Source organism: Betta splendens, chromosome 5, assembly GCF_900634795.4.
Source record: "Betta splendens chromosome 5, fBetSpl5.4, whole genome shotgun sequence".
NCBI classification, from domain to species: Eukaryota; Metazoa; Chordata; class Actinopteri; order Anabantiformes; family Osphronemidae; genus Betta; species Betta splendens.
In genome coordinates, this window is record NC_040885.2 from 2,569,809 (window position 1) to 2,592,288 (window position 22,480).

At 45.0% G+C, this 22,480-nt stretch overlaps 1 protein-coding gene across 19 annotated transcripts in view; it reads right to left on the reverse strand.

The window, feature by feature from the left end:
* Positions 1 to 22,480, reverse strand: part of foxp1b (forkhead box P1b) — a 128,953-nt gene that overhangs the window by 84,838 nt on the left and 21,635 nt on the right. For 13 of the 19 annotated variants that reach the window (XM_055508689.1, XM_055508694.1, XM_055508703.1 and 10 more), the window contains 2 exons: positions 15,612 to 15,669; positions 1,203 to 1,269 (listed from right to left, as the gene is read on the reverse strand). The gene's annotated coding sequence lies outside the window, so the exon portion shown is untranslated. Of the gene's footprint in view, positions 1 to 1,202; positions 1,270 to 1,427; positions 1,595 to 5,502; positions 5,593 to 15,611; positions 15,670 to 22,480 lie in introns of those variants that run through there. The other 6 variants (XM_055508698.1, XM_055508695.1, XM_055508697.1 and 3 more) reach the window with 3 other exon arrangements.

The window sequence follows — 22,480 nt, forward strand, 5'->3', positions numbered from 1 at the left end:
TAAATGTTTTACAGTGTCATATTTGTGGTTGGTCCGAACACAGACGAACAAATATGAGCACAATGCACACGCTCCACGTTTGACTCTATGGCACTTTTAAAGAGGTTTAAACACCAAGACACACTAATCCCCATAAGCTGCCACAGGGATTTCCGCATAAGTGATGCAATCAAAACCACATTGGAAACTCATGTCAATAATTAAGCCGATTTTGCCACATTAACATTAATTACACGACCATTTGGAAGATTTGAGGGCTGATCTTACATGTGGAGCGAGCGGCTGAGGGGCCGGACGACACAGAGGACGCACCACAGCAGGTGAGCGGCAACAAGGGGAATCGTGGTACCGAGCCTCCGAATCAAGGAAAAGACGAGCAGACTGTTTGACTGCGGTGATGAGAAGCTCATCGCATGCTGCAGAAGTGACACTTAGTGTAGGTTTTACCTCAGCTGAGCTCTGTGGAAGGGATTAACAGGTTAACAGTAGCGTGTAATTGGATTTATGTTCAGTGATGAACTGTGTTTGTGGAATTCTCCAGTTTGATGGGACAACTGGGTTTTTAAAATGCTACTGGAATATATATTTATATATTATAGGCAAAACATCTCAGAACTTGTAAGAGCTTTGACTGTTTTTGTAGCATGAAAGGGTTCTAATTTGGCAATTTCTTAAGCTTCACATGAAAGACAAATATTCATTTTTGACAGAGCATTATCATTTTATCCTTCCTCACGCTGCCTGTCCATGTGCATTTTAAACCCATCTATTCAACAGGTCCCAATGTGGGAGGAGGGGGACAGTGTGTGAGAGGCAGAGGAGATGGTACGGATAGTAAAATCATGTTCCAAAAGGAAGAGAGGACGATGAGGGTAAAGCTGCAACGGGCAGGAAACGGAGGCTTCAAGCAGGGTGAAGACAAGCCAGAAACAAGTAGGACATCACTCAGATGTTGGAACTTCTGATTTGCCCAAACGCCCAACGACCAACCCTCCTTACTCATTATTCTACAGTACGTGTCTCCTCCAAACACAATGCACTGTCTCAAACCAATAGCTGAGCCCCCCGTCCTTGCTGTCGAACATATACACTGGGAATACAGTACACAAACAAGACAACCACACTCCATTCAGTTCAATAAAGCATTCACACACACATGCATGGGGCGTGAGTGAGAGTGTGGTGAATGATTGCGTGTTTACCTTCTACAAGGACTTGCTTATTATAAGCAATCTTCAGTTCCGGCGATGGTAAATCAGCCTCCTTGCCCTGCAGACATAAGATGGAGAATTATTTATGGTTATGAAATAATTACTGCTACAGACCATAATGCTTGTCATCAGCACCCGCCAGCTAATTTACAAACAGCAACACCAAGTACACGAGTGTAAACTAAATGCTAAGCAATGCAATAACAAGTTGCCCACCAGTTGCTATTGATTGGAGTTGAATGAGCACAAGCAGCCTCGTGTACTAAGAAATCATCAGAAGGAAATCAATTCCCCTCATTCCTGTGCCGTTTGCTTCCCTTTGTGCCTGCCCTGGCTGTTCAGTCACCATTTCCACCTGCAGCAGGACGGAGGATGCCTTTGGTTCGCCCTCCTCTTGCCTACTACGGTCACTGTCGCATTCGTTAAGTAAACCTGCACCCACGCATGATAACAAGTGAACAATGAGACTGTCTGATGCCAGTGTACGCTTTATTTGCAAGACAAAAACTTTTTCATGCACCTCACAGAGGAAACCCTTGACGGCCCCCTCTGGTGGTGAGCATATTGTACCTGTACCTGCTCAGCCTTGACTGAACCCCCCCCCTCAGGTGGCCCCGATCTGCATGCACACAGCTTTCTTAACGGAGCACTCAACCCAGGCAGGGAGAAAAAGGGAAAGAGAGAAAGAGGGACAAGGAAACAAAATCTTATTTTTATGGTAAACTGAGAAGCGACTGTGGGCAATATCTCAGGTGCATTTGAATAAAAGCATTAAAGCATATCCAAAAAATGAAAGGAAGAAAAAGCTCCATCTCTCTCTCTCTCCCTCTCGGTTCTTTTTTTTTTCTGCCGTTTACATTTGGCAGTCAAAACTGTGGCCAGGCATTTGTGCAAGTGTTTATCTAAAGCGGACTGAGAATAGATAAAACACACTCGGCCCAACTTGCCCAGTCTCAGCATTAATTATGTGTTAAATGCCCTTGTTGAAACGGCGAGTCAACATCCAACTCGCGCTGAACTCTATCGGGGGTTGAACAATCATCGAAAATGCGCCATTCCCACACAACCACCCTATTATTGTGATTCATTACACTTCAATTAACATATCATCATTGGGATCGTAAATCAATGGCGAGTGGTGACAAATGACAGATATTTTCAGTTTCAAACTACTAAACATCATTAATTCCCATCACCTGAAAGAGCCCCAGGAGCTAAATGAGTTTACCCAATGCATAACATCCATTTAGATAAATGTTCCATCATTTTAATGACGGAAAATTTGTATTGGTGAAAAAAAACAAAAAGGCAACAACGGGATTCTGATGGCGGTTGTACGCCTTTCTCCTTGTAATATAATGCCCATCTTGTAATACCTAAACAGATAATTGTCTCCATTTCCAACAGCACAAGGCTGTAATATTGCCATTTAGAACAGTGGGGGTGCAGAGAACGTAGGGTGAGGATAAACAAGCGCATGCTGCTTTAACCGGCAGGGAAAACGGAGCCCATCACACACTCCCACATTGAGATTTTAGGGAACAGAACAACTCCTGGTTGAGATAATTACCCACCTAGGTGGGTTATGTGCATGCTCGGTACGAGGCCTGCGCCGGGGATGTGAATCAAAATGCAACAATTTTAAAAGACAAAGGAACATTTTGAAAGGTTCCCGTGCGCCGTCTCGAGAGGATGTTGTAGGTGTATTGTGTTAAACAAAGTGGAAAATAGGACAACAAAGACTTTTGACAAAAGAAATATCCCATTGTAGTTAGCAGATAACCCGACTGTTAGCCAGCCACCTCCTAAGAGTATCAGATGATCCAAATAAGTGTTTCCATTCTCTATGCAAATACCTCAGGCTTCACTACAGTGGAGGGGGTAACATAAAAAACACAAAAACACGCGCAAAGACTACTGTTTATAGAGGAAATGGACAATCAGAAGGGTTTTTGCTATGGTAATGAACGGCTGCGGTCGCACGTGAGCGCGAACAAAGATGCGTTTTATTCTGTCCACCAACCCGTGAAGTGGACTTCCCTATTTGTGAGAGGGTCGCGGCTTCACAATATCCTCTCCAGTCCCAGGTATGTTATCGGTGCCTTTGGCTTTGTTGTAAGATTGCATGTTCAAAATATGAATTAATACCCCTCCACTGAAACGCACCCAATCCCAACAAAAGGCCTCCATTGGCCGTGGACAGCTCTTAAGCTCCTCTAATGGACAGGCTCTCCTGTCTCTTCACACCACACAGACAAAAAGATGAGGGTCCATGAATATTTACCACTAAGTAAAGTTATTCCATTAATTACTCCAAGCACGCTTAATACTGGATCTGTGGCTACTTCCGTGGTGGCTTGTTAATGAACCTTCACACATCATTACCATATTAATTAATGTTCAACTCAATGGCCGTCAATAGGAAGCTGTCAGTTGTGTCTGTTTTTTTGTTTTTTTTTTCTCCTTGGTCACTTAATATCAGCGTGTGAATAAATGTACACGATCTATTTATCGCGCCGCAGCCTGTGTTTGAGCAAAACAAAAAATGGTGACTGGTTCAACACCGCTTAAGCCCAGTGGATCCGTATTAAAAGCATTGTGTAAATAAGAGGAGGGCGTATGGGAGTTCTGGCTCTGTAGAGTCAAGTCATATCTATACACAAGGTCATTGGTGTTTGCTTTTGGGGCGTGCGCAGGAGATTTCTAAGTCACTGTCTGTACTCAGAACAACAGGAAAATCTAAAGCATGACTCACTTTTCAAAAAACGCAGCTGCTCACTGTACGATCCGATCGGCTAAAAAGGCTGACGGGACACTATAGCCCCCCCCTTTTTCCTTCAGAGGTTTTATTAAGAAGGACTGATTAAATGAAAAACATGGCTAAGACTCGTAAAGGCAAAAAAACCCAAAAAGTCAGCATTCGAAAAACTCCAGCCTTGTTTTCTCTTTTTGAAGTGATTGGCAGGATCCTGGCATTATATTGTAACACCCACACAGACTGTAAACAACAGCACTTTCTGACACGCAAACAGACTCAAAACCCACCAATTAAACCTAACTTCAATCCAGCCAGCCCTTATTCTAGGAGCCCCCCCCCCATGTTCCTTTTTCCCCCTAAGCTTAAAAGGCAACAGTGCAGTCTGGTGAATGTCAGGCCTGTCTGATCCACCAGATTCTTTGGACCTGCCCTCACGTTTTGCTGAGCTAAGAACAAAGTACACAGAGAGCACAGAGAGCTTTGTTGCCTTAATACCAAGGAAGTGGAATTTCACTCTTAACCCAAAACAAACAGGGCCCGAGCATTTCTTTGCACTCGTTAAATGAGCTTGTTGAATAAGAGTGGATCCCAGAATGCTCCACGTCGTGTCTTAAGGAGTTCTTATTTATTGATCCATGAAATAAACCATCAGAAAGCACTTTGTCAATGAGTTCACTGTCCCGCGGCCCCGATTCCACCTGCACACCGTATCACACACGGGGCTAATGCAATCCTCTTTTCATGCTGTCAACTAAGAGGACTGTCAGTTCTACCCAGCGATATCGCGTTACCGCTCGCGCCCAGGTCCCAGCTCCTGTCTGACCACAGATCCTATGCACTATTAATACCAATAAGCTCCAGATTCCACCACCCCCCCGACAAAGACAACGGGAGAACGAGGGGCAGCGAGCGAGGGGAGGCGACGGACGCCCTTACCCTTAACCAGCGAGGTTGCAGTTTAGCGTCACCTTTAACCCGGCGGCGGTGAAAAGAGGAACACTTATGAACACCCGCGGTCCTGCATGCACACAACGCAACGCAAATACCAGATAACGGCTGCTGATAGCATGTGAATGCTTTTAACTAGAAGTTCCTCCACAGATCAGGATAAACTATACGTCACATTTCTGCCTTGCTAATGCTGTTAGACAGAGATACGCAACAGTTTGACTACGTGGTTTATCTGTCTTTAATAAGTGAAATCTAAAAAAAGGGAAAAAAGAATGTGAATAAAAACTCATTTACAGACAACCCTAAAACATCAGCTCTACTGGCAAAGAAGACAAATAAAACAGGCGAATGAGGATCGCACCTTTGATATTTTGGCTTACATAAAAGCCCATCCACATTGAAGCCCATTGCTAATCGGCTCTATACACCAGCGCTCCCTCCACCATTTACAAAAGCCTCCTACGCACACACTCGCATGGACACGCACACACATTCACCAGCGTCCCATAAAAGGCGAGGAGGAGGAGGAGAGAGGAAAACGGGAGAAAGTGTGGAAGCATAATGAAATCTTTACAGACTTACCAGTGAACAGCTAAACAGACTTTCATCGTGTTCACCAAACTGTGTGTTGATGCAGATTACCGCCAAGCACGAGTGTTTTGAAATCCACTCCTGGAGAAGAGGAGAAAGCTGCCAGTGAAAGTAGCAGGTATGGAGTAGTTGAAGTAGTGTGTTGTGGTTGAATGTACTTGGCATGTGTGTGTATGGACTGGAGGGGGTGGGGGGGCAGAGAGAGTGAGAGAGAGAGAGAGAGAGAGAGAGAGACAGACTGCCCTGTTAAGAGGAACTGGAGGTATGTGGTCTAAACACAACAAAAGCTGGTGTGGTGCCTTGCTTTGGATTAAATATGCAGGAAAGGGGCCCCTTTGCATAAACACAAACACTCGGCAAATGAAGGAGCGGCGCAGAGCAGATGCCCGCTGAGAGCCCTACCTGTCCTGGCCTCTTTTAATTAGACAAGAGCAGGCAGAACAAATGAACATCAACACGGTCACACAAGGCAGAACAAAAGCACGGGTGGGTGAGGAGGGGGAGGGAGGGAGGGAGAGTACTTCCCCTAACCCTCAGAAATGTCCTTAATGAGAACAACAGGAGATTCTTGTTTACACCTTGTCAGACACGGAGCTTTGTGCATTTAAACAAACTTCCCTAATTACTTTGTTAATATTACTTTGTCAGATTGTTATTAAAGCTCATGAACAATTCAACATCTGACTGTTTAATTAAAACCTAATACACTAATTAAATTTTAAAATATCAAATTTAATTAATTTAAGTGGGTCACTTTGTGTGTGAGTGTGTGTGTGTGTGAGCAGCACACCTTGTGTTTTTTATCTGTATGTATGCTGCTACGTCATACACCTGGTGGAAATTAAACACATGCTCTCAGAACTTCGTGGACTGGTGCCAGCGGAACCACCTCCTGATCAATGCAGGGAAAACGAAGGAGATGGTGGTGGATTTCCGCAGACAGCAGCCTGCTGTCATATCACCGATGCACATCCAGGGAAGGGACATTGAGAGAGTGGACTCTTACAAGTACCTGGGAGTGCATCTGAACAATAAACTGGACTGGACTCATAACACGGATGCACTGTACAGGAAGGGTCAGAGCAGACTCTACCTGCTGAGGAGACTGCGGTCTTTTGGAGTGAGGGGGCCACTCCTGAAGACCTTCTATGACTCTGTGGTGGCATCAGCCGTCCTGTACGGTGTGGTCTGCTGGGGCAGCAGCATCACAGCGAGGGACAGGAAGAGACTGGACAGGATCATCAAGAAGTCCAGCTCTGTCCTGGGCTGCACTCTGGACACGGTGCAGGAGGTGGGTGAGAGAAGGGTCCTGGCTAAACTGACATCCATCATGGACCAGGTCTCTCACCCACTGGAGGACTCACTGTCTGCTCTGGAGAGCAGCTTCAGTAGCAGACTGATCCACCCTCGCTGTGTGAAGGAGAGATATCGTAGATCCTTCCTACCTGCTGCTGTCAGACTGTACAATCAGAACTGTTGACCACGTCCCACTACAGTCACTCACCCACTGCATCAGTGGTTTATATAGCAACCTGCTCTGCACAATATTTGTGTAAATCTGTGAACAATCATGTATATTGTTACCGGTACAAATCTTATACCCATTACTGTGCAATAACCCTGCAATGACCTCATGCTCACTCTAACTGTACCGTACTGCTTTGTACTGCGCCAACACAAACTGTTCTGTACCTGTATTCTTGCTCATCTGTACTGCTGTTGTGAGAGGTAATTTCCCCACTGCGGGACTATTAAAGGTTTTCTTATTCTTATTCTTATGTATGGTTTATACCAATATCCATGCCCTTCATTAATCTCTTCCTCTTGTTCGAGGACAGACATGTCTGCTGTGAGGGGGAAACTCCTAAAAGCAGCTGCTAGGTCATCGCAGGAGGGGGATATGGGAGCTGAGACGCTGCAAAGCGGGAGCGGAGAGTGGAGTTAGCTGCTTAGTGACACATACTGATGTGGCCGTGCCATTCTAATGTCAAACCATCAGCGACGGATCAGGGGGAGGAGAGGGAGTGTGGAGGAGCAGGAGCAAGGCAGCGACACAAGGAGACCTGTGGAAAATAAACAGGGTGTGGGGTTTCAAAGGCGAAGGGGGACACAGGCATTCCATTGTTCAGGCCAATTATCAGTGGAAAATAAAAACAACAGATGGATCCGACTTGTGCCGAAGCACCCCGGTGCTGCAGAGCAGATGATGACATGTGGGAATGCTGCTGGAGGGTCGGGCGGAGCGGAGCGGACGGCACACGGGCCTTGGGCTCGGACGGGGAAGCGCCGGGCCGAGCCGCGTGGCCGCGGGTTCTGATGGGGCGCCCCCAGTCAGACGACGCACACGCTGCCGTGTGATCACTTCAAATCAGCGCATACCTATCTTTCAACAGGGCGAGCGGGGGTCAGCGCATGCTGGCGCTGGGAGCCCAGAGCTGCAGCTCCACCACGACACGAGTTGAGCAGAAGATATATTGTATATTCCTTTTTCCCAACTTCTGATTTTCTTTGATTTAAATCAGTACGTTTGCCACATGACCCGACGTGATGTTTTCATTTGATGTTATCCAGCGCGCCAGAGGTTCACAGGCGAGGCAGATGCAGCAGTGCAGCGCAGGCAGACCTCATTGACTCTGGCTTCATTCACGGATCCCTCATATCAGCCACAGACTGACAGGCGGCGGAGGGGGCCGCAACCTTAAAACAAAACCAATTCTCCGCGCGTCTTGTCAAGGGTGGGAGATGTCTGCAGATAGCAGTACAAAAGATCTGCCCTTCCTTTTCACAAGAAGAGAGAAGTTTTCGTTTCATTAACTCCAGGCTAAAGCGTAATTATCTCCCTGTAGACCTTAATCACCAACAGAAGGATAATAGAACAAAAAGCTGTTTCTTCTTCAGTCATTAAAGAATTTTTTTATGTTGTTCTTTTTTTCTCCTCTCTCTTCCTCTGCACTTTAGATGAGTCCATCAAATACTGCCAAAGAATCATGAAGTCTCAAAAATTGTCAGTTGCAAAGGGCTGAAAGGTTCCATCCATAAGATAACGTCTTGTGTTTTTTAAAAGTCTGACATATTGACCGATGCACACCACAAGTGGAAGAGCTGAGGGCTTCACCCCCCGTGCACTACAGCATAAGGTCTAATTGTATATGATCTGACTAATGCTGCTTGGGATACTGTATCCAAGTGATGAATCCCAGAGTGTACACAGGGATTTCTACAGGAGAAAAAAAACAACTTCGATTTAATTAGCTTACGAGAAATAATTGCCATTAGCAAATCTCGTCAAACAGGGTTGAGGCATTTTGCTGAGAGAGAAGGGAAAAAAGGCATATTTTTGGAGGATGAGGAGACAAAGGGTTTTGAAACAGGAACTGGCGGCCATCAGCCGTTTTAGTGCACTGACACCGAGGTCGAGTTAATTAGACTATTGTCATTTTAATCAGGACAGCTCGGCGGCCATCACTTCCTGAAAGAGCCAGTGGACTTTCAACGGCTGAGGGGATTGTGTGTGTGTGTGTGTGTGTGTGTGTGTGTGTGTGTGTGTGTGTGTGTGTGTGTGTGTGTGTGTGTGTGTGTGTGTGTGTGTGTGTACTGTAAACGTGTGTGCTGGGCCCGGGGTGTCACCCAGCTATGGGTTATGGAGTATGGTCTGGTTCTCTCACATGCTTAGAACATTAATGAGCTGGAGACACACTAAAGGAAACAAAAGGAGCCTTACAGGATCACCAGGGGAAACTACTTGCTTCTGCTCCACTCATGTCTCTGTTCATTTGAAAATAATTTAAATATCAAATATTTGAAATAATTTGCTTCTCCCTGGCTATCAGATTTTGAATGGGAGAGTCTTTCTCATCCTCATTATTATGTTCTTCACTGGCATTAGCATTTAAAACATAATTAATGGAAGTATATTTTCATAGGTGCTTCCCATTATATTACAATAAACGTTTATTTCTTTTGCAGATTTTTATATTCTATGAATACAATGGAAGGCGTCTTATAACAAACCAGAGGATGGCACATTACTCTTTGCTGGCTATCACTTATGACCTTTTAATGGAAACTGACAAAAAGACTGGATTTAACCTGCTGTAGCCTCATCTCATATATTTTTATATACACACACAGCCAACACTATTGTTTGAGTTGACGCCACTAGGTCATGAAAAAAGGAGAGTTGGGAAGAGGAGCTGAGAAATAGGTCTGAGAGGAGCTCTGCCAATCAGCCAAGGTGCTCAAGGCCCCGGCACAACAGCACAACACCTTTGTTACCGCTCCCCTGGACATGGTTCAGGTCGCGTGTGGACAAGGTGACGGCGGTAACCTGCAGACAAATGCTGGTGAACTTCCCCTGTGACACGGCGGTCGGCCGGGGGGCAGGACTGGACCAATGACACCTAGCCCAACTTCTGAGTGCAAAGTCAACCGCCACCATATTTTATATTCACCGTCCTCGAGGGAAACCGCATTGAAAAGGAACTCAAGAACCGGTGGCACATTTGACTCTATACCACTTTTTACTGTGTCTGTTTATGGTTTTATTAATAGTTTCGTAAGTTCATCGTTTTTAACATCAGCCATTAATATTTTACTGGGAGTTAATATTAATCTGATCAGAAATTATCTTCCTTCAATAATTCAATGTACACATTAATAATTCAATAAAAAGAATGTTCAGCACAGTGTAGGAAAAAAAATGGAGACATTCGAAGATTAAATGAGAAAATGAAGCTGAGAAAGTCACTTTTCAGCACCAGCACCTCTGAGCAACTTCAGCTGAAATGTACTGTAGTACAACAACAGCACCTGAACCTTTTTTTATCCAGACCTGAACGCTCTTACTAACCATTTGTCCCTGTCATCGAAGACACCGTGAAGCTTCTGTAGCATTAAAAGCTCTGTGCAGCACACGTTCCTGCATGAGAGATTTCCAGGGATTAGATGGTGAAATAAAGGCCTAATCTTTATTTGACAGGGAAGCCAGTCGTTGGCTCACTGGTCAGCCGTTGGACCGCTCTCTCTCTCTGTCACAGCTCAATTCTGCTGTTGCATGTCTACAGCTAAAACATTTAAGATGCATATTGCTCCTGGTGTGAGGTCCTAATCCAATTACATCACAAAGACAGGCAACTATAATTGTTTGGAGCCATCCCCACGTCTCACTTTGGTTGATAGCCACAAAAGACTAAATCTAACAGATGGAGAAAGATGTCTGAAGGAAATCTACACTCATAATGCGATTATGAGTGCTGGACGATAATCACAGTGCAGGACACAAACACACAGAAAGGTGGCAAACGCCTGTGTGCCTTCATGAAATGAGTGGCGACTGTTACAGGAGGCAGTGTGATGTAGGATTACACAAAGTCAGTCCAGCTTAATTACGCTGCCTGTTGATGGTGGCTACAGATGACGAACATCCGTCACTAGGTTTAACCCCGTCAGTGTCCACACTTCTATCTGTCCTCCTGTCTGTACGCTCCACGTCTGACCTACAGACTCACCGACGCAGTTATGAGGACGGGGAGGAAGATAGTGATGGATTAGCCCCGATTATGTAATAAATGACTTTATTGATCCCCTTGAAGAAATTGTTGTTGGACAGCTGCCAGGCGGCAGATGACAGTGCGACTACAGTTCCGATGTCTTGTCCAAGGACACTGTGACGTGTGGCGAGCCCTGACCCCGGCATTCACAACTGCTCAATGTATTCCTCCTGAAGCGGCTGCAGCCGCATTCCAGTACGCCACAGCTCTGCTGGTGCTTGATGGCTTGAAATACTTGGACACCAGCTATTAGTTGTGTGTGGTTTTTGTTTTCATAGTGTTTATTCAAAGGATCTGATTCCTTTAACTTATGTGTTGGTTGTTTGCACATATTACAACTTTTGTGCAAAAGTCCAGCCAGGAGCCATTTCAAAAAGAGAAATGAGAAGCAAGAGGACTCATTCCCCGATCCCAGCACTTGATGGATCCACTCTCTTAAACATGCGGTGTCTTTCACAGTAGGCTTAAAATACACAAATAACATTGGGATTTCAAAATCTCTGTGAATGTGAATAACCTGATAGCGGGACGTAAACGACCTCTTCTGTCTTAAGGGATGGAGGCAGGTATGCGTTTATGAGCCCACACAATAAGCACGTGCAGTCATCAGATGTCATGTTCCTGTGGCTGTCAAACAAAGGCTTTGTTTGTGTTCCCCGTATCCTGGTTCTCCCTCGCCTCTCTCTTCCTTGTATCATGCCCAGCTCCGTTGTATGCAGATACTAAAAGCCATAATGTATTAGATTGTTTGGCCTTAACATTTGAATATTTAAATTGTGCATTTTAGATCTAGATACTCCTATTTCAATTTCCATATACTGTTCACGCTAAAGGCCGACAGTTACATCAGTCAGTGAGGCCTGATCTCCACAAAATATTGCTTTTTAGAACACATCATTTTCGTGATTATGTCCTTGCTCCATGCGTACTTGTTAACAATGCAAGTTACATATATTTAATAAATGACTGCTGTACGCGGCCGGTGTCAGAGCCACTGCGCTGGGTATGCGAATCACCCACGTACACGCCACTTAACCAAATTGGCAACGCTGATAAGCCGTATTTACATAGCAGTGTTGCTGGGCGTGATTACTATCAGTGAAACTTCCCCCCACGCTTTAATGGAAAGTTCGGATATAACTTAGTGCAGGTTACAGCTGCCCTCAGGAAAATGGCTCAATTACACCCATGAATATAAACACTTGTGCGACTGCCACAGTGGTAAACAGATGTGGGGTGACGGTGTGCCAGCAGTGAAGCAGCTGCTGCTGCTGCTGCACCTTCACTCATTCACTGGCTCTGCCGCTGGATCCCAGTCCCCCACCTGCAACCTCGCACGCACACGCGCTCTACGTGTAGCGGCGCTGTTTGCTTATGGGGCAGTGACAACAGGCAGATCAGAATGTTCCGCGACTAAAGTTAACGCTCGCTGCACTTTGACTGCCGCTGTCGAACACAGCAATAAGTCTGAATCAAGGGGTAATGGTAGAAGAGCCAGCGTAATTCCCGGCCTCTTGTTCTGACACTGGGTGGCATGAATACACACTGTGATAACAAATTCTTTTCAAACTGCAGAAAAAAGCCGACATGAGAGCACTTTGAATGATGTTATATGGTGTTATTTTGTCTTGGCATTTGTAGTGAGAGTATTGAAAGGGACATCCCCTTTGGCTGTTGTCTCATTGGGAGCCTACCTGTCACATGGCTGATATGACGCCCTTTGAATGCAATGTGTACATATGATCAGAGCAGCAACAAGCAGCCTGGATGACACAATGACTAGGGGTGTCACAGCAGCCTGCAAACAGACGGCGCGCTGCCTCATCTCAGCCGCCATCAGCCCTGCCTGGCGTCACGGCAGCCACGTACGAGGCTCCGTGTCGGACGGCGGTTCTGATTTCAGCCTGCGTGACACATCTGCTGCTGGTCACGGCGAACGCGCTGCCCGTCCCTCCGTCCGTGTTTACAGACAGGACCGGCGCCCACAAACAGGCGGTTTGTGGGAGGTTAGGAGGCCTTAAGAGACAAGACAAGCACCTGTGCAGGCGCTGCCGGCTATATATATATATATATATATATATATATATAAAAATGTAGGAAGGAGAAAGTAGGTAGTCACTTAATCATGCTGAGAATTTATTTTACGTCACTGCTGAAAATCAATTTTTTTCTCTCCTGTGTCTAATTGAGAAAATTTGCTACAGCTGTAAATCAAACCTCCATCAGAGGTGCATTCTTCACAATGTGCTCTTTATGGGCTTTTAAAGTACTTTGCAAGAACTACCCCCAAATCAAGAACGTTCGACGCAAGACTCCCACTGTCAGCTTAAATACATGAACGATGACCATGGCTAATTGGAGCCATCCAATCCATCCACCTATGAAGTACACATGCTACCTCAGCAAAAATCAAATGACATTGTTTCACTCGGTGTAAAGCAAGTCCAGCACTAAAGAGCCAGAAATGTATTTATTAATGGGATGTTACAGTAGCTTAGGAGGGGCCGCATTCATGAGGGCTTCATTTCTACGTCCTTGTCTTTCCAATCAATATTCAAAAGTGCCTTGTAATTACGCATTTAGAACCCATTTACATGCAAAGTGCCAGTGTGGACATACATTACTGCGAAAAAAAACTCTGTCACTGAGTCTTTTCCTTTTTTACACTTAATTATTAATTATTGTCATCATTTAGTTAATTAGGATTGTTTTTGAACACAATATATAATTTATAAATATGACTAAATATATTAACAGGGAAATGAAAAAATGTATCTACATGAACAACTTGTGTCAGCATCAACCCCCAGTCTGTTATGTAAATGCAATCCCTCTTAAGAGGGTGGGGAAAAAAATCTGCGATGGCTCATTTACATTGTCAAATGACACAACACTCATACTTTCCATTTACTATCGAACGGTTTTTGCCGAGACTCTAAGGTGGAAATGATCAGTGTTTGTGTTGCTCCCTGCTGTCGAGTTAGTGTAACAATACTGACGAACTGAATCGGGGCCGACCTGATCAAACGCCGTGACTGCGGCTCTGACCAGCCTCGTCAGACCACGAGACAAGGCTCTGGCGCGGCGGGGGTGCGCGGCGCTGCCTTAATATATTCAAAGAGGGATCATTTACTTAAGGCTCGCATCCAAGGATCAGTCTGGCCTTCATTAGCCTCAATCTGACATGGATGTGAACAACATGTTGGCTTGCCACACGAACGCCGCCCCCTCCTCCCTGCGAGCGCTACAAACACTTAGCTCCCCTCCTGTGCCTGGAGAACTGCACAGCAAATTCCTCTGGAAATATCGCAGGTTGTTCGCATTCCGGGGACTTTTACGCGAGTGTGTGCTCGGGCCTTAATTAGAGACACCATTCGGTCATACAGCAGCTGGGGTTTATTAAAACTATGGCCTCGCGTCACCCTGAAGTCACCTCCAGCACAGCGTGAAAGAGTTCACATGCAGAAGAGTCTATGAAACAAGAATATAAATATTCATAAGTTATGAATAAGAATACGTGGGGTCCCTTTACGGGAAGTTTACGCCCCAGCAAAGCAGTATTTATACCTGCTGTTGACTAACATGTGATACATCGGCACTGTCTCCATGACATTTGCATTCAGTTTCATGCGCCTGATTAATCCTGTTTTGCTTTCTCCTACTTGTAATATCACTTTAACATGAAACTATATTTTAGTAACAGGTGTTGACCCTTTTCTACGCTAATTCTGTAAAACCTATTAAAAAAAAAAATCTAAAAAAGTAGTTATTTAAAAATGTCCTTATTATTAAAAGCAAAGGATCGTCATCAAACATAAGTCCAGTGTTCCAGTGATGGATTCACAAACGCTAAAGACCAGCTTAAACAGTTAAACCCTCCAACTACAGTAAACGAGCACAGGTCCAAATATGTTAGCGTTAAAAAGACAATTTCCGCCAGTAACAATAAGTGATTGTATATATTGGGATTGGATTTCAATAACAACAACAGCAGTCCACTAAAAGCCTCAAACTGGACGTCAGGACAGAACCTGAGCTACATCGACCTGAAAAGAGCTGAAGAGAGAGTAAACTCTATCTGACCAAGGTCAGCTGGGACCAGAACACAAACACCGGGTTTAAGGTGAAGTCTTCCCTGCATGAAGGTTAGTCGTGTTTGCTGTTTACACTACACTGCTGCCTTTGAATTCGTTTTGTAGTGTGGAGTCTGCCCGGGGTCATTGTTTGTTTTTGACGTGTTTATACATCACACACGGAGTAATGACTTCTAGGATAGTTGGGGGATGCAGACATGATCCAGCACATTATCTGTATTTACTTGGTAGGTTCACACGCCATTTCCAGCAGTCAACAGCGACACGACGCACGCTCATCATTCAAAGCCATGTAAATATGCATCTGCATCACTAAATGAGGAAATCAGTTACTATGCAAAATCCCTCTATCAGCGTTTTGCGGCGTTCGGACGACGAGCAGCGTGTCACCAACAAACACGTTGGAGGGGTTAACTGGCGTGTGCTGCTGTCTGTGATGGGCAGCAGCAGCACTTACTTTGATCTGTGGGCCCTACAGGATGTCACCGCCGGAGTCTCCTGGCAGGACCAACACGCTGCATGTAGAAGGGGAGGGGAGAAGAGAAGAAGGCAGGGTAGCAGGAGAAATGGAGGGAGGGGGGAGAAAAAAGGAAAGTGGAAATTATTCAGAAGATCAAATATCAGATAGGTTCACCTTTTTTCCTTTACATTAGTCACATCTGATTTGGGTGTTACTCACTATGTGAACTACTGGAAGAACAAACCATGTCACAGGAATCAGAAAGAATGTCCTTCCTGTAAATATTAAACTAATAATGGCACTTCCATATTAACATGACTAATGCTTCTCTGTAACCTCAAATCAAGCACCTTCTGAAAAAAAAAAATTAGCTACTGATTCTAGATAGGACAAGTTTGTTCAGGGTCTAACACTGGCCCTTTAAAATTCACACACTCCCGACTGTCACTGTGGATTTCTGTCACTAAGCCACGCTGCCCTGTGCCCCTTCGCCTTAAGTCCTTCCCTCCGCTTTCAAAACACGGAGGGAAGAATCTGCAAAATGTGTTTCCTGAAAGAGAGGAGAGGTGGAAAAAGCCCATCCTGCCCCGAGAATCACCGCTGCCCCGCCAGAGCCGCCGCCGCCGGCCTTTCTGCGGATGCAGCAGAACTTCCCCTGGCGGAGAGCGTGTGCCAACTCAAACAGGGCCCGTTCTCATCTCTGCGGGCCGGTCAGCCGCCCATGTGGGCCCGCGCCGGGCTTCCTGAGGGCTCGCTGCAGCTGGAGCGCTTTGAATAAAGGTAACCGCAATGTCACAGCTACTGTAAACTCGCTGGGCTGCTCCTGTCAGCAGGACGTTCCCAATCAAAGCAGAAACAACTCCACCTAAAACGCAAGGCATTGTTTTGTTTTTTTTCCTCTTTTCCACTGGCATCAAGTCCGAGCTTCCCGCAAAATCACAAAGACAGCTCGCAGGCCGGGGGGCGAGCGCTGCTCCCTGATCGCGCCAAACAAAACGCCAAGAGACCGCGAGTGACTTTCAGCTCGTGGGTTTAAAAATACAAGCAATTTGAAAATGATTAGCGACTTATTTTAATGTTGAGCGGCTGACACGGGAGGGGAAACCAGAACAATCGAGCCGAATTTTTTCTGCTGAATTTAGAAACACTAATTAGTTTTGCTCTCGTAAAGCCAACCTGAAAACGACCAATTAGAAAGTGAAAATGAGACGTGCAGAGGAAACAAGAGCTTGTCATTTCCACTGTTTAAGTCCCATATGCGCAACTTCGCTGCGATGACTTACACACACACACACACACACGCACGCACGCACGCACAATCACACACCCACACACGATGATTGGCATGCAGCCTACTAAGCGGAGTGTCGCAGGCACACTCTGACCAGTTAATGGCACTGTGCACCAAATAGTCCTTTACTTAGTCAGAAACCATTACAAATTTGCATGGCCACATCAAACCCAGGCTGAGCAGCTTGGCCATGCAGATGTCTGAAGCACCAAAGTGGGAAGAGGATACAGCCCACCAGGCTGACCACAGCAGCAGCTGGCTTTAGCTATAAACCAACAAGGGCCAAACTGTTCTCCCCTCACAGGTGCTGCCTCTCTTTATGAATTTTCTCTTTCAAGGGTAGTAGAATAATTCTTTTGTATGTTCAATAATAACAGCAGGAGTTAGTACATTAATGCGCTTGTGTTTCACACACATGCAGAACGATTCACCTGCTGTGCGGCGCCGGTTGAAGATTAGCCAGTTATTAGAAACTATCATTAAACCTGTGGAAATATCTGCAGGAATTTCATTGCTATTCCCCGAGCAAACTGTGGCAAGTGTTTCATCACTGTCGGACTCAAGACGGATGGGCTGTCAGCGCCTTGCCCTGTCTAGGATTCAGGCTCCTGGGCTGGGAAGTGGCTAAAAGCGGGCCAGGGCTCCGCTTTCCAGCCCCGCGCCTTTTACAGGGAGTAATTCTCAGATGCCAGGTTGCTGCCAACGTCCTTGCAGCCAATGGCAGAGAGGCCAGCAAGTTCACATTAACTGCAGAGTGTAACTGCACTGAACATCTGCTCATGAATGAGAGTGCTGCCCACTAACTCAGCGAGTTGAGGCCCACTGATGAAAAATTCAACGTTCTCCTTACTGGCACGCTTGTTTTGGACTATTCTCCTGAGTCCCGGGAATTATATTAAGAGAATTTCAGCACGGCCTGGTGTATCTGAGAGAACAGCTGGCGCTGAAAAGGGATCTGCCGCTCTGCGAGAGCTCGGGGACTTCACACGGGATCTGCCTTCTCCTACACCATTTGTCCTTGAAGAAAAAAATATATCAGTGTTAAATACCCAGGTAATAAGAAGAAAGATGAGGCTACGTTTAGCTGATTTCACCAACCGTGCGCGCCGCAGGAGACGGAGCATAACCGGTGAAGGCATGAATCGATATAAAGTGGCAATTGTGAGTATAGGCAGCGTCCTCAGGAGACCTATTCACTATACCGCTCCTTTGTTTAGCTTGTTTTGCTCATTAGCTTGTTAACTAGGTCGGATCTGCCCCCAACCCCACAATATGGAATCAGTCTAATCAGAATCAGAAGCAGCCTGTTCAAGGGCGACAACATCAAAGACTTAGAAAAGTATGAAGGCAGTCCCACAATCCCGTCCTTCAATTGTTCCACAATGTGCCTAAAAAGTTTAGAATGTAACTAGGAGAGACATGAACAAGACGGGTTGCTGACTATTAGCTTAGGAGCAATTCAACATGATAAAAATCTGTAAATCACAAGTTAATGTATTCAGTGACATTTTCCTCTGAAGGTGATGAAACAACTTCTCCGTTTAAAAAATGTTTAAGGAAGTGATGAGTCCTTGCAAACACTAAGAATATAAGATTACCACACTCTGTAATTTCACTTCTGTCTTTCTGTCAACTACAGTTAACAGATTTCTCTATGTCAGCACAGAGGATAACCTGGGCCAGCCTATAAATTCATCTCAGTTGTGACTTACATTTTCAGGCTAGTTGACACAAATACACTTCATTTTTTAACATGCTTCATTAATGATGCAGGAATGTGTTTAGGCTTCTCTGACTTTACTACAAAGAACTGAACAATGGGGGGGGGGGGGGGGGGGCAGAGAGGGATCTGTGAATATAATATTGGCACTGAAAACTGCGAGGATATCTGGAGAGAGCCTCATTTAGCTGGTGACAAATGACAGCACTTTGTCATCCTGACAAGATCCCTCCTTCATCAAATGTCCAACTTTACATGGGAAATAGGAAATCGCACATTATCACACTGACAAACAATTACAACTGTGTCATTAGCAGCAACCCTGGGCCTGAAACCATTAGAAAAACACAATGTAGCGCACCACGCTAACCATCAGAAGAAGCGCAGGATGCAGATGAAGAGACACTGATAAATCCATCATGACACAAATAACCTGATGCCTGATGCTTGAGAGGGATAATGCTAGAAATAGAGGAGGAGGGGGCAGTGCAAAGTAAATAAATCACTTAATAATCTCAGCAATCTCTGAATAAAAATGTAACAGTCAACACTCTTTTAGTGAATTCATCATCAGATACGGAGCATTAGCGGCTCCTTTTATTACGTCTCCCAGTGACAGCCAGCGAGTGAAGACGCCGGCCTCTGTAAATACGCCTGCTTACTTCCAAGGCAAACATTTTTGACACCCCGCGTTATTTGGCCGGGACATCCAGCTGAAAGCACACCGGGGCTAATATAATGCTCTTAATGAGAATTCCTTCCAGCTTGAGACCCAGATGAGATGGGCCCGATTAAAGATTAAGCTCATCACAGTTGAGACGACAAAATAATTCATTACTAAACCAAGGCTTTAAATAGCTGCAAAGTATGACCCCCCCTTCAACCAAGATATTAAGATGTTTTCTGACTCACAAAGTACCTCACTCATTAAACCAACAAAACTGTGCTAACAGACATGCACAACTATGACTAATCTGCCTCAATCATTATTGTACCTGCCTCCTAAGTGAACTGAAACTGAATGACTGCGATAGACGGCCGACCTCTTTGTCACATTTTTATTGTTTACACCATGATGCCGTTCTGTTTCACGTATAGCACGTCATGCTTTCTTTGCTCACCCATGTATATCGAACGCACACAAACATATTATACTATACACAAGCTTACACTTTTCCTTTTTTCCGCTCATGCGTGCATTGTGTTGTGTTGTGTAGCAAAAACTCTCACACAACCCAACGCAGCGACTGTACCAGCAGCGTCTTGCGTCTTCATATGCAATTTCCGGGACTGGCAATTTATTAGTCGATTTGGGTTTGGATTAACTACTCGAGGGTACGGCCCCCGCGGGTGCGAGGAAACGCTGATGTGCCGCTGCCTTACAGTATACGCTGTTGCACAGATATCGGTTCTCTTTTTGGAGCCTGCAGTGTTCCTCCACATGTGTGAAACAGAGATTGCATTGGAGCACACGTCTGTGCACACCCCCCCACCACCCCTCACAGCTTTCTTCCACCGTTATTTATGTATTCAAAAGAGATCATTTTCAGCGATGGCATGGAAACTTCCCAGCATGCCTTTTAACCTGTCGTTCCTCACTCTCTCCGCAGCAGGATGTCCAGAGGAAATGCTTTATTAAGATCCTGCCGACATGAAGAGCCGCTGTGACTTACTGGTGCATTACTGTCTAAAAGGCAAAGTTATTTAGACCAATAAAAGGCTAATATATTGTTGGAGTGGAATTACACAGAAGTTATCTCTGCCTTAATAACATCACCGCAACCCCTGATGTTGTTTAGATCAATAAAGCCCATTAAAGTACAGACCTCAAGCGCAGATAAGGCTGCGCTGCCACTGCTGAGTCCTGCTGGCTGGCATCTGAGCAAGCAGCAGTCTCTCTCTGGCAAACAAAAAATTGCACTAAATTGAGAATAAAATAAATAAAAACACGCTTCAGGCTTAATACTGTAAAAAAAAAAAAAAACTGCATCAAGCGCAAAGGCAGATAAACAAGTGGTGGAGAAGTGCTAATGGAGGGGGTAGGGGGTTCTTGTGATGTCAGAGCAAAGGTGAACATGTACTGGAGTCCTCGGCTCCATGCCTGTACTACGCTTCCTGACAGGAAGAGGTGAAGCCCTGCTAGAAAACACCCTCTGGACCTTTGTCTTTGTCCTCGTCCACTGTTGCATAACAGCTGAAATTTTCCATTTATTTTTAAACTGCCTTAATCGTTAAGATGTGGTTGTATGACTGTAAACTGCTTCCAAATTTCACAGGATATGTTTAAACCTATTAACGGTATGGAAAAAAAGACAAATTATTGAAAGTGAACAGCTGAGCAGAATAAAAATAGCAGAGTAAAGTTGCACACGGTGGTAGTTTCGCCGAGCCGTGTCTGCTCTGCCAACGGTTTCCCTTTCTGCCGTGCTTTCTTAACAGTGTCCACCAGGTGATGCACTAAATCATCCGTGCAGTTGTCCGTCAGCTTCCGAGGTGCGATGACCACTCCTTGGAGGCTCCGCCCGGAGATGTGACAGCGCAGAAAGGAGAGGAGGACTCGGGAGTGTGTCTGCGTCTGCACAGGCGCGTTCGGGAGTGCAGACGGCGTTCACGTGAACTTGTACACTGCAGCGCACGGTTCTCCACAGGAAACCACAGGAAATAGAGTTTTGACGCTATCAAAATGACAAACAAGATCTCTCTCTCTCTTTTTTTTAAAAGAACAGCTTGTCCCCTATGCAATACGCAGTCTCAATAGGAAGTTTACAGAGACAAAGCTATTCAGGTTGGGGAACTACACTCAAAACACAATGTTGAAAAAAGAAAAGTGACAGACCTCTTAAAGCTTTGAGGCTTTTTGCAACCTCTCACTTCAGTGAGTGTTTTTTAGGACAGGTATAGTAACTTTACCAATGCAAGATTGTAGTAATACTCCTACTGATGACTTTGTCCTCTTTTCATTGTTTAATTTATGCATCAATGCTTTTACAGTCATCAGCTAAGCAGTTCTAGTTGTAACACAGGCATCTGCTAACAGGACACTGTTATTACACTAACTTTATCTTGATATAGCAACAGTTCACGTCATCATGGCTGCCGTTCTGTTCACGTTCAAGGAGAGGAAGAATTAATATTTAGGTGACATGAAGCAATCACATTTCACGTAAACTCCAGCTCCAAATAATTTGCCTGAGGACGGTAACAGACCTTTCCAAGCCCTGAATTGAGCTCATTTAATAATACTCATTAAAAAAAAAAAAAGAAAAACACAGCAGCCGACTGTGCATGGTAGTGATTGCGAGCAACAACTACAAAATCAACTGTGACACTGTCATTTTAGCAACAGTAAATAAAGCATATAGGAAAAAATGAGAAGAAAGAAGAGCAGCAAAAAAATGTGCGAGAAAGAAGGGCAATCTTCTTTGAGGTTTGGAAAGCATAAATAAAGTGTGGCACATCTTTTACCTTCTTCAATTATCTGCCTTTTGACATGCAAGCTGAGCACAGTGTAATTAACATCTCAGGAGATAATGGGGTCGCTACTCACTGATCAATCTCACACATATTACCAGCCTTTTACTAAACCAGCCTCCTGTTATTCTAGGAAGGAAATATTCCACATTGTGGGAAGGGGCATTTAATAAAACTCTGCTAAAAGGCCTAATGACTTAACCAATGGAGCTCATCTTCCAAAACATCAATTAGGCTAAGGCCCGGCTCACACCCACATAGATCATTGTCTATCAAAATAAATAACACTTTTCCACACTGGGCACACCAAGTGCTCCAACTTTAATGTACATACATACACGACTCTCCCATACAAATTCTGAGCCTTTGTTTTAAGCATCAGCA